Raw genomic sequence first — 14,651 nt, forward strand, 5'->3', positions numbered from 1 at the left:
TTTTATCACTTGGTCCCAAGGAGGTCCTCTAACAAAGTGGTAGAAAATTTACTGGGTGTACTGATTTTCTATTTTTATGCTTTTGCTGCTTGCAAAGCCTTAGGCTGTCTTGTAAGGATAAACCATTTGGGCTTTGCTTCCTTTGATGGAGGAAATGATCTGAGATTCCTCCCTTATGGGGTGGTATTCTTAAGGTTTTAATCCCCTTGGGAAGACCACCCATGCAGTATGCCCTGTTTCTGGTAACTCTGCTCAAAGAAACCCTCAATCCTTCTGAGTGTGTAGTAGAATACCTTATATTTGTTACTGCCCTTTTTTGTGGACTTCAAGGGGAAGGGGTGGCTCTATTTCAACGACCATTGCACTCCTAAAAAAATGAAATTTTTCTGATTGGGTATTTCAAAAAAATCACCAAATTGTTCCATGCCAGCTGTATAGGATGGTATTATCTGCTTGTCGTCCAGATATATGATTTCCTTACACTGTGGTTAAACTGCGAAACATCAAACATCAAAGTGTAGCAACTTCCAGTTTTCCAAATGTAATTGAAGTGGTCACCTTTAGGGACAGCTGGCATTACATCATATTTAGCTGGAGAATCTTTAAAAATGGAAGCTCCATATAATTGCGTGTGCCTTTGTGGTAAAAGGCAAACACTTCTTTTAAAGAGAGCGAATCACGTCAAATAGCTATGTAAAGACAAGAGAATCGATCCATTGTGTCACTTTATGCCGATGATCTATACTAATAAAAGGCAAAGCCCTCACTCACTCACTCATTCACTCACTGACTCATCACTAATTCTTCAACTTCCCGTGTAGGTAGAAGGCTGAAATTTGGCAGACTCATTCCTTACAGCTTACTTACAAAAGTTGGACAGGTTTCATTTCGAAATTCTACGCATAATGGTCATAACTGGAAGCTATTTTTCACCATTAACTGTAATGGAGTTGAGCTGGAATGACGTGAGAGGGCGGAGTTTCGTGTGACATCATCACGCCTCCCACGTAATCACGTGAACTGACTGTCAACGCAGTGCGTAGAAAACCAGGAAGACCTCCAAAAAGTGCTTAAGAAAACATGCATTATATAATTGAGAAGGCAGCGAAACAATAAGAAGCGAAGCGAAAGTGACATATACTACCATATTCATGAGTGCTGCTACCTCGGAAAGAAAGCAAGGTGTAAACCTAAACTTTAAATTAAGTTCATAGACAGGCTACGCTGGCTTCACATGCCCACGGAATGCGGGATACAAGTTTAATGAGAGGACGCAGGATATAAACGAGAGTTTTGATCACTTTGTAACTAAGTTAAAATTGCAGGTGAAGGGCTGTGCTTATGCAAATTCCGAGAGACTGTGTTTGTGGGGGATTGACAGTTAAGGCGGGTGGGGTAGTCACGTCATCATCACCCCTCCCATTCATCTCATTTCGCTCTGAGCTGAGCTCCACCGTCTTTCGAAGCAACTTTGTCACACTGCCACCAAATACTCCCAGAAAAATCCACAAGTTAATACACACGCTGTCTCCAGAGTTTCTACACACTGAATCCTCCAGGCACTACTTACAAAAGGTTACATTGACAATCGTGTTACGTTATTTTTAAAATCTGAGAAGCTTCGATGCATGTGCTCCATAACGCGTTAAAAAATAATGCATTTAATCACACTTTGCATTACAAGCAAAGGGGAGCTTTTGTCAATGCATGATTTCCTGGTACACCGATTACATTGATCAGCATCCCGATTCATTTTACCCTCGCACCACCTTAGTTTGAGAAGAAGTATGAAAAATATGAGGTTAACACAGAAAAACAGATCACCAATTCAAGCTTTATGAATAATCGATTCACCATCAATAATTGTTTTGGTGAAGCCATCCTCCTTCCATTTTATAATTTTTCCCGCCACTAGCCATGATTAAATGAACGGTAAATAAGGTAAGAGCAAAGCGAGGGTGACTTATTTAGGCAGGCATATATATGACAGCAACACTCATGACAATGTCAATCATGTTACGTTATTATAAAATGTTTCCTTTTCTTTTCATTACTTCTTTAACACACTACTTCTCGCTGCAAGGCTGGTATTTATATATATATATATATATATATAACATATAATGTATGAATGACCTCCAAAGAGTGCTGAGGCTTTTGATATCGTGAACGTGTCTGCAAAAACTGTGGTCTCCTGCCCTGCAAAAGTCGAGCAGCCAGTGCGCGCTGCATAGCTGTGCCGGCCTTTGAGACGCTGACTGCGCTTCTGCCTTAAGTCAAAGTGAGCACTTTTAATTTTTTCATCCTCCCCGCGCTACAGCCCAGACAAGTGCAAACACGGGACCCCTTTTCTACACCACGGCAAAATAATATTAAGGTGATTCACACTTTCGTTTGCACGATACGATTATGAGGTCCTCACCGGATTATGAAGACACACACGAGTGGAGGACTGACAGTGCCATCACAGCCGATTAATGGCGGGACGCCTCACCAGTCTACACAAGACCCACCGCAACTGTCCCCAAAAGGCGATCATAACGTCAGCGAACACATCTCTCTATACTATATAAAAGAAAAAGGCAACTTTCTTTTCTTTACACCTTTTTTCCTTTTATCCCAAACCAAAGCCTTTCTCTCTTAACACTGCAGAGGACACAAAACTAATTTTCTTTAAATGCCGGTAAGGCACATTACCAGAGGCACAAATTTGAACGTTCACATAGAAAATGTAATTTCTATACCACAGCCGTCGTGTAGCGCCTTTCAAAAGGGATCAACTACCGAGAGATGATCCATATATATTTTAGCTGCTGTTAGTTACTTACCTGTTGTGTTACACAGTCTTTAAAATGTAGTTTACCCACAACCACTCCAGTAGTGCTCAATGTACCTGTACTTCTTAAAACGTTAATGTTTTACTGTTTAATAACTTATAGACTATAATTTCTTATTTTTCCCTTGCACTCAGTGACCAAACCTATACACACACATATAGACACATACAAACATACACACAAGTATGTGTATAATATATATATATATATATATACACACACACACATACATACATACACACATATATATAATTTGTGTGTGTGTGTGTGTGTATATATGATGTAGATAGGTATGTATATATATATATGTGTATATGTAGATATGTATATAGATATGTAAATATGAAGATATGTATGTGTATATATATATGTATATATATATATGTATGTATGTGTGTGTGTGTGTGTGTATATATATATATATGACAGCAGCAATCCAAGCTGTGAGAAAACAGTAAAAAGGAGGCGTGTCAGACGTCGTGGTACATTTTCTGATGCAGCTACTGAAAACAACGTTGTGATGCTGCCGCCAAAAACACAGAACAATTACTTTTTACAATCATGTTACATTATTTTTAAAATGTTTCCTTTTCTTTCTCTTTCCTTCTTTAACACACTACTTCTCCGCTGCGAAGCGCGGGTATTCTGCTAGTACAGTATAAAGGCCCCTTCAGAGAATGAATTAGCTTAACTAAATAGAATGCATTTCAACTCTATTAATGGGCTGCTAGTCCACAGAAATTCTGTCACATTATGCAGGCATTTGGCGTCCTTCTTGCCTGTGACTGAAGATATGCGGACTGATGAATCTGACCCTGACCCACCAAATGATTAGCTAAATCGGAGAGCGTTACAACTCTGTAAAATGTATAAAGAGGTAACCAGATGCAGAATTGTTTTAAACAATTAATGTAAACCTTAAACTGCCACGTACTTGGGGGTTAATGCTCCCCTGGATGCCAAAATGTGAAATTTTAATGGGAAAACATTTTTTTATGCAATTAGGATCATAATTACTGCAACACTGAGCATTTTACATACTGCCAATGAGCTGTAAAACTATTTAAAAAACTACTGCAACAGTTTATTATTATATGTACAAGGTGCAACTGACACCAATGATGAAATTCAGTAAATCACTGAGCCAACTGCGCTTGAACTGGCGGCATGCAGGCACACAGAGGTAACCGATTCTTGCAGGGTGGTCTAGTGCAGCGACTGAATCCCAGAGACGGTGATAGTGAATCGCTAGAGGCTGGCAGTGGTCATGAGCTGGCTACTCAACGAATATACGCCACTCACTGATCAGCTCCGGCGTGCTGGCAATTTGCTCTGGGAAGCAACTATATCTGGTTGCAGCATTCAATAATAATACATTTTGTTTAATTAAATAGCGCCTTTCCCATACTCAAGGAACTTCACGGAATTTAAGAAAGAATGGCAGGGTCTACAGTATAGAGCATTGTACAAACCAGATGAATACATAAAGAAGATTAAGATAGTGAATTCAGAGAAAAATCCCAACAGATAACATAATTGATGGTCCACACACACACACACACACACACACACAGGTTACATGAGCATCTTGACATGGAGGTAAACTGAGAGAAGGGTAGTAAAGTCAAGTAGAGCTAAAAGCCTTCCTGAACAGATGGGTTTTGAGCTGTTTTTAAAAGAATTCATGGAGACAGCTGACCTGATTAATTTTGGCACAACAAGATGGCCAGAATCTGAGGGCCTTAGTGGGCAGACAGACACATAGTGATGGAGAAGGTCACTGATGCAGTTTGGCGCAAGGTCATTTAAGGCTTTGTAGGTTATGAGTAGGATTTTATATTTGCTTCTGTAAGACACAGGGAGCCAGTGAAGGCAGAACAGGATGGGTGTTATGTGCTCACTGCTGCTGGTTCGAGTCAGGACTCTTGCAGCTGAGTTTTGAATAATGATTATACGTCGCCGAATATACTCGGTCCGGCATGCTGGCAAATTGCATTGGGAACCAGGTTAAAATGTAGTCAGTATCACACAGTACAGCCCTTTAATAACTTAGAAAATGAGACAGTGGTGCTGTAAGAACTGTGGCCAATGAACTGACTCCCGTACAGCGTCTGTCAGCAAACAGACAGATGTTCGCCTGGAGGTTTCCAGATCAGAGGTGTGTGTGCAGCTAGCATCTGAAGAAGTGCTGGGCACAGCAGCACCATCACGGCCTGGAGTGGCATCATTGACATGAGCATCAGCATTTGCAATATTGTCTGAAGCAGAATAAACAGATGGGTGGGCTGCAAATTGAATTTTCATGTCGACTTTTATATCTGAATGAATCTTTTTTTATTTCAAGAATTGTGTGACTTTCTGAACTTGAACTTTTGAGTGTCTCCACCACACTATATCACTCCATAACTTCCTTTTCTTGCTTATACCACTGTTTAAGCCAACAAATAGTACATTTTTCTTTGCCTTGTTGTCGGTCGTCTGGGGGCTGTGCCAAGCTGGGACGCCTGGAAGAACTGGTATAGAGACTATACATACCCCGGACCACGAGAGGGCAGCCAGTCTGGTTTGTTTGGGGGCCTGAGCTTGGAAACTCAACCCTGTAAGGGCCCGTGGTCACCATCAGGAGACGCCTGTAGGATTGATGAGGCCTGGACATCAGCACTTCCGCCACACCTGGAAGTACTGCCAAAAGGATTACCAGGGAAGCCCAGAGTGCTTCTGGGTGCTCATGCGGCCCATTCTGCAACACCAGGAAGTGCTGCAGGAAGATCATCAGAGGACACCTGGAGCACGTCCGGGCGGGTATAAAAGAGGCCGCCTTAATCCAGTCATTAGGAAGAGGAAAAAGCTCGGGAAGGGGAAATGGAGGTGGTGAAGGAAGGAAGGAAGGAAGGAAGGAAGGAAGGAAAAAAGGAAGGAAGGAAGGAAGGAAGGAAGGAAGGAAGGAAGGAAAAAAGGAAGGAAGGAAGGACTGTTGGAAGGCCCGGACTTAAGGGTGTTCGGTGTAGGGACACTGGGTTGTGTGCTGGACTATAGTAAATAGTGTAAATAAACGTGTGTGTGTTTTGGAACTGCTGGTGTCTGCCTATTGGTGTTCAGGGTGGTTTATCACTGCCTCCACTTTACATTCTCTGAAATCCTTCTTTTTTCCATCTGATTTTACCATCATTTTTTAACAAAACACCAAACAGAAGGTGTATTGATTATATTGATTTGCATATTAAAATATGAAAAATTCTGGGAAGAGTCAGGGTCTGTGGCTATAGGCATATGCACATGCATCAAATTTCACATTAATTGGGATTTATAATGGGAAAGTTTCACGCATCTGGATTTTTTTGTCCATATGCAATGTTTTACGATGAATTCCATGAATGATGTTATCCATGAGGCACCAGGTCCATGAGACTGTCTGCTGAAACATTTAGTCTCACTCAGTATTTTTTGCTCATACATTCAGTAGCATTTACAGACTACTTACATCTAATTTGTTAGCTTTTATTCTTTTAGTTTTCTGTGGGTTCAGAAATTATGGTCTATTTATGTTCTAACAGTAATCAGGATCAAATTGATATCCAAAGCAAAAAACAAAAGAAACAAACTCCAAATTTTAATAAGTTAAGTGTAAAAAGCCCTACTCAAAAATCCCTGAAAATCCTTGCTGAAAATTCTTTCTTGAAATGTTGCATTCATTTTGAAGAAACTTCATGTCAGCCATGACCAGAACGAAGAAACACACATGACTGACACACACTCCGATTGCTATTGTGAGGGAACATAGCAGTGAAATCTGATGATATCCAAGATGATACACCACTACACTACACATAGCTTGTCCCTTGGTTGAGACAATAAATAAACAAAACGAAGGATGAACCTGCAGATTCTGAGAGTAGCAGGAATATCACCAAACAAACAAGAAACCATAGCAAGAAAGTATAAGAGGTTTAAATGTTGAATTAGCTAGTGTAGCTACTTAAAATACCTGGACGAGCTGCTCAGTTGTCAAATAATGTAACATCGTGACTGACACTTTGATGAGTTGCTAAACAATTTTAGACATCTGCACCAACCTTTGGACAGTCCCTAAACATGTCGCAGAACCACACCAAATCATGCCATCCTCATTGCCAAATGTTTAGACATGTGAAAGTATTCATGAAAGGTTCTATCACCTCTAAGGTTCTGTTATCTATGGATGGATAAGTTAATATTGGAAACGCTTAAATTATGACCCCCAGTTTCCATATACAGGCTGCAGTATGTACCTATGTCACATCATCCATTTTCTGAGGCCCGTCACTGCCTGTACATACAGATCAGTCTGAACAACATCAGAACACCTTAGGAAAAGTACCTATCAGTGCTACTTGGACACATATTGTGAGAGAGCAACACTTCAAAAAACCTCAGCAAGCAACCTCAACAACCTATGTGTGTCTAGGGGAACTGCAGGTCTGACATTGTGGTCAGCAACACAGGAGCGCCACAAGGGACTGTACTTTCTCTGGTCCTGTTCAGCCAACAGGACCTCCAATACAACTCGGAGTCCTGCCATGTGCAAAAGTTTGCTGATGATACTGTTATCATGGGCTGCATCAGGAGTGGGTAGGAGGAGGAGTATAGGAACCTTTGTTAAATGGTGCGACTCAATCACCTACACCTGAATACCAGCAAAACCAAGGAGCTGGTGGTGGATTTTAGGAGGCCCAGGCCCCTCATGGACCCCATGATCATCAGAGGTGACTGTGCAGAGGGTGCAGACCTATAAATACCTGGGAGTGCAGCTGGAAGATAAATTGGATAAATTGGACTGGACAGCCAATACTGATGATCTGTGTAAGAAAGGACAGAGCCGACTATACTTCCTTAGAAGGCTGGCATCCTTCAACATCTGCAATAAGACTCTGCAGATGTTCTATCAGACGGTTGTGGCGAGCGCCCTCTTCTACTTGGTGGTGTGCTGGGGAGGAAGCATAAAGAAGAGGGACGCCTCACGCCTAGACAAACTGGTGAGGAAGGCACGGAGCCGGACAGTTTGACATCCATGGCAGAGTGACGGGCGCTGAGCAGTCTCCGGTCAATCATGGAGAATTCACTGCATCCACTGAACAGGATTATCTCCAGACAGAGGAGCAGCTTCAGCGACAGACTACTGTCACCGTCCTGCTCCACTGACAGACTGAGGAGACCCCACACTATATGACTCTTCAATTCCACCGGGGGGGCAAACGTTAACATTATACAAAGTTTTTATAAGGTTTTTATACCTGCATTGTTATCACTCTTTAATTTAATATTGTTCTTTATCAGTATGCTGCTGCTAAGTATGTGAATTTCCCCTTGGGATTAATAAAGTATCTATCTATCTATCTATCTATCTATCTATCTATCTATCTATCTATCTATCTATCTATCTATCTATCTATCTATCTATCTATCTATCTATCTATCTATCTATCTATCTAAAGTTGCTTGAAGAACAACATTGCTGCTGGAAGTTGCAAAACAAGCTACCATTTAAAGGGCTGCACAAATCGAACAGTGCAACATTACTGAGGCTCAACTTAAAATTTTTTAGCAGGGCCCAGAAGTTGATAACCTCATCGGTACCCTTGAAAGGGTTGCACAACTATACAGAGAAAGAACATGGCTCACACATGAAAAAACATGCCAGAGACGCTATGACAACACTAGGAGAGTTCTCCTCTTTATGTTTCCCTGATCATGCTGTTTGACGGAGTCAAAAAAAAAACACTCCAAGCATGCTGAGGCAGATATCAACAGACAAATTAGACATTGTTGGGGAAATGTTCAAACTAAAATTAAATCCTTCTTTGTTAATATGAATAGAAACCAGACAATACATACTAGAACTCAAAAGTAAAAAAATTGGAACAACCTGACCAATTTAAATCAAGGTCCATACTGCAATCGTCATTTCAGTTTACCCAAAAAGAGAGATGTCTGTGTAATTTCAAAAGTGCACTCTTCTTCATTGAACAAAGCTGATTCTCAAATGTATGCCCCTTCATGGCACAGATCTTGACCCTTCTGTTTTTCATCTGGGGTGCATTTTAGGTGGCGCTCTGACTTAGGGTTTTCTGCCAACATGATAGTTTGGTTGCCACTACAGATCAGCCTGACCCCACTCTGTTTCACTAACATCGAATTCTCATTTCTAACATTAGAAATAGTGCATCATCCCTCCACTTCGTCTTCTTCACTGTATAGCGCCTGCATCTCTCATAGCCCAATTGGCTGATTTCAGTCACGTATGTTGTTCAAAACTAAGAATTTACCATTGCTCTTTGCTACCTGTCAAAATCAAAATTATTTTAAGCTAATTATGACATTTAAGTTAAATAACAAAGTCCCCCAAAATCCCCCAATTCACATAATCTTTTGCTCATATACTATACACACTGGTCCATTTATCTGAGCTTACACTATAACGGTTGTCACATATGATTTTTGTGCATTTTTTAGCTGGATCCGCTTCTTGCTTCTTTCTGAGGGGTCCTAGAAAATAACTTACTGGGGATATCTCTTTAAAGAGAGTTGGGGGCCAAACTACGCCTGTGGGTCCTTGCCATACAGTACATTGGTGTGACATAAAGGTTGACTGACTTTAAAAAAGCAAGGAGGCGCGTATGGGAAAAAAAAAACAACAACAAGAAACGAGAAGGAGTAGTAGGTGAGCAAGAGAAAAGGAGCTGGGAAGGCGTATAACAAGGAGCTGCAAGCAGTAAAGCAATCAAGTAAGACTCAGGAATAAGGACTATTGGTGCACGGATAGGATTTCCTTTCAACCTAAAAGGACCTTCGGAGTTCACGTCTTGTCTTGACTGTAATGAAGCGGGTGTCAGCCATGGACGAACGGTAGCGTGGAGATTCCCGGGTGTGACGGATTTTCATCCCTCCTCAAAAAGAACTGACACTAAGCCAGTGAGATCTCTTCTGGTTTTTCGTAAGTTCAGTAAAAGTCGCAGCGGCATCACTTCAGGATTGGTCACTAGTGCTACTGCAGTTTTCCCTGGCCAAGTGAAGATAAACTTTTAAACAAAGTCAATAGAAAAAGGGACTGGGGTACATTGCGGGGATTATATGTATGCATCCGTTGGTTATTTATATATAAGTATAATATAATTTAGATCTATGTAATTGTGAAGATATGTGGGTTGTTTATAAATAGGATGTTTCTTTTTTCATTTTTTTTCTTCTTTCCTTCTGGCTTTTTTTCTTTCTTTGCTGCTGCGTTGAATTCTGGGTAGTATATTAGAGTGTTTAAGGGGTTTGTATACTGTAGATATAATGGTTATAGGAATTGTTTATAGGGGTTTATTTTTGTTTAAGATATAATATATATTGTTTTTGTGATGGTGAAAAGATTGATTGGTTGATTATTTCCCTAGCATAAATTCACAAAAGTACATTTCATCTGGGAACTCAAAATTGAGGCTTAGGTTCAGTCGGTTGCCGTTCCTGATAGAATTATTTCTTTTATCCTAAGAGTAAGAGATATTTAGTGTGTAAGGGCTCCTCATCCATCAAAAAGGGGAGTTCTCTACAACACATTAAACATTCCAACAGATAACAGTTTTTTCCTACTCTATGCTTTACATTTACATATAACTTCCAGGATCTCAGCTCATTTGCATGTACCAGAATGTAACACCCTCTTAAAACAATAAAATTAGCCTTGTCAGTCTGTGCAGGTGATGATTCAAAAGAACAAACCTTTTTTTCTAAAGTGCCCCGTACATACCATGTACCTTGCAACAGTCCAACCGGTGGGTCATCTCGTAGTTTGTACTAAGGGAAATGAAAGGTGTGTGATAGAGACACAGAGACAATGGCAAAAAATATGTACAGTTAGTTATTTAAAACAAGGTGTCACAATAAGACACAGGAAACATCAAAGGTTTGGGGCAGACACCCGTATAACAACCCTGCTTCCAAAATGGGTATTTTTTCCAAAAGTTGTCCATGGTACAATGTCCAAAACAGAACTGACTTAGGTTGAATACAATGGTGGTTTTAAAGGTCTGGAACCAGAAGTGATTCCCCCAGGAACGGAATTGACGTCATCCTGCGCGCTGAACACCAGAAGTGACTATATCTATGGCACCGGTACCAGAAGTGACGTCATTAAAAACCTAGTGGGATTTCCCAAGATAGTCTGCAGAGGACAGAGAGAGAGAGAGTTAGTGCAGTTCACCACCCTGTTATTTAAGCCCTCTAGCTGCCTCCCATTCGCATGTGTATGACAAAGGTAAGATCAAAACAATCAAGAATATGAAAAGATACAGTAAGTGAAAACAAATTGTCAATCAAGTTATTCAAATTACTTTCTTAGTTGCATAAGATACTAAGTGGAACAGATTACAAAAAAAACAACAACTTTAGTCCTTTTTCCACCTCCATACTTCAACCTACTCAAGGGAATCAAGGAGTCTCTCCAATGAAGAACAAAACTCAAATGAATGTCCAACTCAGAGCATGATCCCCACTCTCCAGGACTCACCCAGACACACTCACACATACTTGTACACCCAGGACTCCCTAACTTAAATTACTCTCGTCATTTACATTCAGATGTCTCCTTTCTGGGCCTTTTGCTCACACTCAGCGGCTTTGCTAATTTTTCACAAATCCTTTATAGCTTGGCACCTCGCTCCAGAATGCCTCCTCTTGTCCGTTGACACAGACAAGTGTTATACCATTCCACAATTTTCTCCACACATTTCCTCAGGCACTCGCAATCGTGCAGCTGTCTTTACTCCATTTCCGTTATTTCAGCTTTCATTTGCCCACCTTCAGATTCACAAGGGAAGCACACAGTGTAACTCTATAAGCAAATGAATATTTTTTACATAGTAAAATTAAAAATAATATGGCTCCATAGTGCAACTCAGCACAATGCTACACAAATACAATTTACATCCATTAGGAAAAGTGTGTCATTTAGGAAATACATAACGTGTCACATACATCTGTTCCACCCTTCGAAACTGACCTAAGCTTCAAAGCTCTCACTTCAGAACTTCAGAACATGCCTTCCTCTAAACTACTCTTCAATTAATAATATTGTTGAACATGAACATTCGTCCCTAAATACATTGAAATCTCAATAATATTTTGTTAACAATAAAGCCATTATTCCATTATCTTTGTAGCTACAAAAGACTAACATACGAGTGCAATTATCAATTATCTTTGCTATATTCAAATTAAACACAAAACTTTCTCTTCCACTTTTGGAAGGTTTTATATCCCAAAAGAAAACTTAAAAAACAGGTTGGTTGATGGATAGTATAATGATAATTCTGTAAATATGATGATGAAGATCTAGCACACTGTCAGAGAAGTCACTATACCACCAACATTCTTAGCTGCTGGATGGGACATCTGATTTGTCACCATTCTCCCACTTGGCTGAGATGTCCCAATGCTGCTCTCTGGCCTAAATATGTATGTATACAGGGTTATGCTAAATATTTCCGGGAATGCATTTCAGCTGTTAAAGCAAGTTAAATACAAATATCTCTTTTTGTATCATATTTCTCTTTCTTGTAATTATTTTCCAGCATCACGAAACAAAGTCCAGGGAGAAAGGGTGTTCTCTGCTGTATACAGTCACTTGGATAAAGCTATCAACACTGTGAGGATTATGGAATATGGTATCTCTAGCGCCTAGCAATATCATCCAGCCCTCCCTGTTAAGGGGTAAACTCAGAGATATGCAGGTGGATGAGCCTGTGGTGTCCTGAATAATGGACTCTCTGGCGGACTCACAGTTTGTGAAACTCAAGGATGATGTTTCTGATACAGATATGGACAACACTGGAGCACCATGAGGAACAGGCCGGTCAACTTTTCTCTTCACTCTGCACACCTCAAACTAAAATTATAACATCAGGTCATGTCACCTGCAGAAATTCTCAGATGTTTCCACACTTATGGTGTGTGTTGATAAAGTGGATGAGGAGTCAGGCGGAAAAATGTGTTTCATGGTGAAAAGTGAATTGTCTGCATGATACTGTCAGCAAAACAAAGGAAGTGCTTATAGGGCTTTGCCACAACAGAGACTCTATGTCCGTTCGCTATTCAAGGAGTGAATGTAGAGGTAGTCCACTGTTACAAGTACTTGGAGGTCTTCATTAATGTCTAGTTGGACTGGTCTCAGAACACAGAAAAACTGTAGAAAAAAGAGAAGAGTGGGATCTTTAATTCTTTGGAAACTGTGTTTCTTTAATGTTGGAAGGTAACATCTAGTTACATATTTTATAACCCTGTGATGGCCAGTGTAATGTTTGGGGCTTGTAACATAATATCAAAAGAAAGGAAGAGAATTAAAACAAAACTGAGTGCCATTATGAACAAAACTGCACACCCTCTCTGTGACACACTAACACTAAACACTTTCAGCCAATGAATTATTCAGCACAAGTGTTGTTGATGAACATGATGAGAGCTTCTTTATATGAACAGCAATATGTCTGCATAATGCAATACAATGACAGTGACAGCCAAGCAGAACCTTTCTTCCTTTTTATTTTTTTGTTTTATAGTCATTCCAGTGTGTGTTTAGACAAAATTATATGTTCCTCTGTGTGTATTTATTTATTTGTTTGTTTATTTACTTACTTATCTACCTACATTTATGTATTCATTTATTTAAAGAGATTCTGTAAAAAGACAAAATTCCCCCTTGGAACAAATAAAATTCTATCTATCTACTTGTTGATGTCCATGGCACTGTTTTGGTTGAATGTCAGTTGTATTTAGTTATATAGCATTGTAATTTATTTACATTACACTTTACATCATAGGAAAATTAATGGATGGAATTATTAAGGATAAGATTGAGCAACACATGGCAAGGACAGGAGTTATTCTGAACAGTCAGCGTAGGTTCAGACGAGGGAGGTCGAGTTTTACTTACATGCTGGAATTTGATGAGGAGGCAACAAAAGGATACGATCAAAGTGGAGCAGATGAGATTATTTATCTGGACTTTCAGAAGGCATTTGATAAGGTGCCACATGAGAGGTTGGGCATCAAATTAAAAGAAGTGGGAGTTCAGGGTTAGATGGGTGCAGAATTGGCTCAGACACAGGAAGCAGAGGGTGATGGTGTGAGGAACCTCATCAGAACTGGCCGATTTTTAAGAGTGGTGACCAGCAGGGGGCAGTGCTGGGACCGCTGCTATCTATATAATAAAAGCCCAGCGCGGTGTCCGTGTCCATGTCCGGGTCCGCGTCCCTTTTGGCTGTATAACCGCCCCGTAGAAAAGCCCCAGTCCGTCCCCTCTCAGAATTCCTGCTTACACCCCTCCGTTCTTTCCCCTTTGCCTTTATTTTTCCTGTTCCCGAAAATCTTTTCAAAACAAAAGTAAAGAAATAGACAGAGTGTCACATTAACGTCTTCTCCCCTCTGCCTATTAAATAATCAATAAAATTAAATTAAAAAATCACAAAAGAAACAGAAACCACAACTTACCCTTACAGCATCCACTGCACTTCTGGCGTTACAGCCAAACACGTGGTGTATGCAGGTTATGAGGTGTGACGCTAATTAACACCCGTACTACAACAGATTATATTGTTGATATACTATTAACTATTTACAGGGATCAACTCTTTTGGGGAAGTTCATAACAAAAAAAAACTAAATTAAATTATAAATAACATGTACACTTGAGTATTTCGAGCCCCGAGTCTGAGTTGAATGGTTCCCCTGGTCACCAATTTGTGTGTTTCACTATGCCCACTATGCCTTTCCTTCTTCAGCTACCCATGTGCACTTGTA

Source organism: Polypterus senegalus, chromosome 12 (genome assembly GCF_016835505.1).
Source record: "Polypterus senegalus isolate Bchr_013 chromosome 12, ASM1683550v1, whole genome shotgun sequence".
Taxonomy (NCBI): domain Eukaryota; kingdom Metazoa; phylum Chordata; class Cladistia; order Polypteriformes; family Polypteridae; genus Polypterus; species Polypterus senegalus.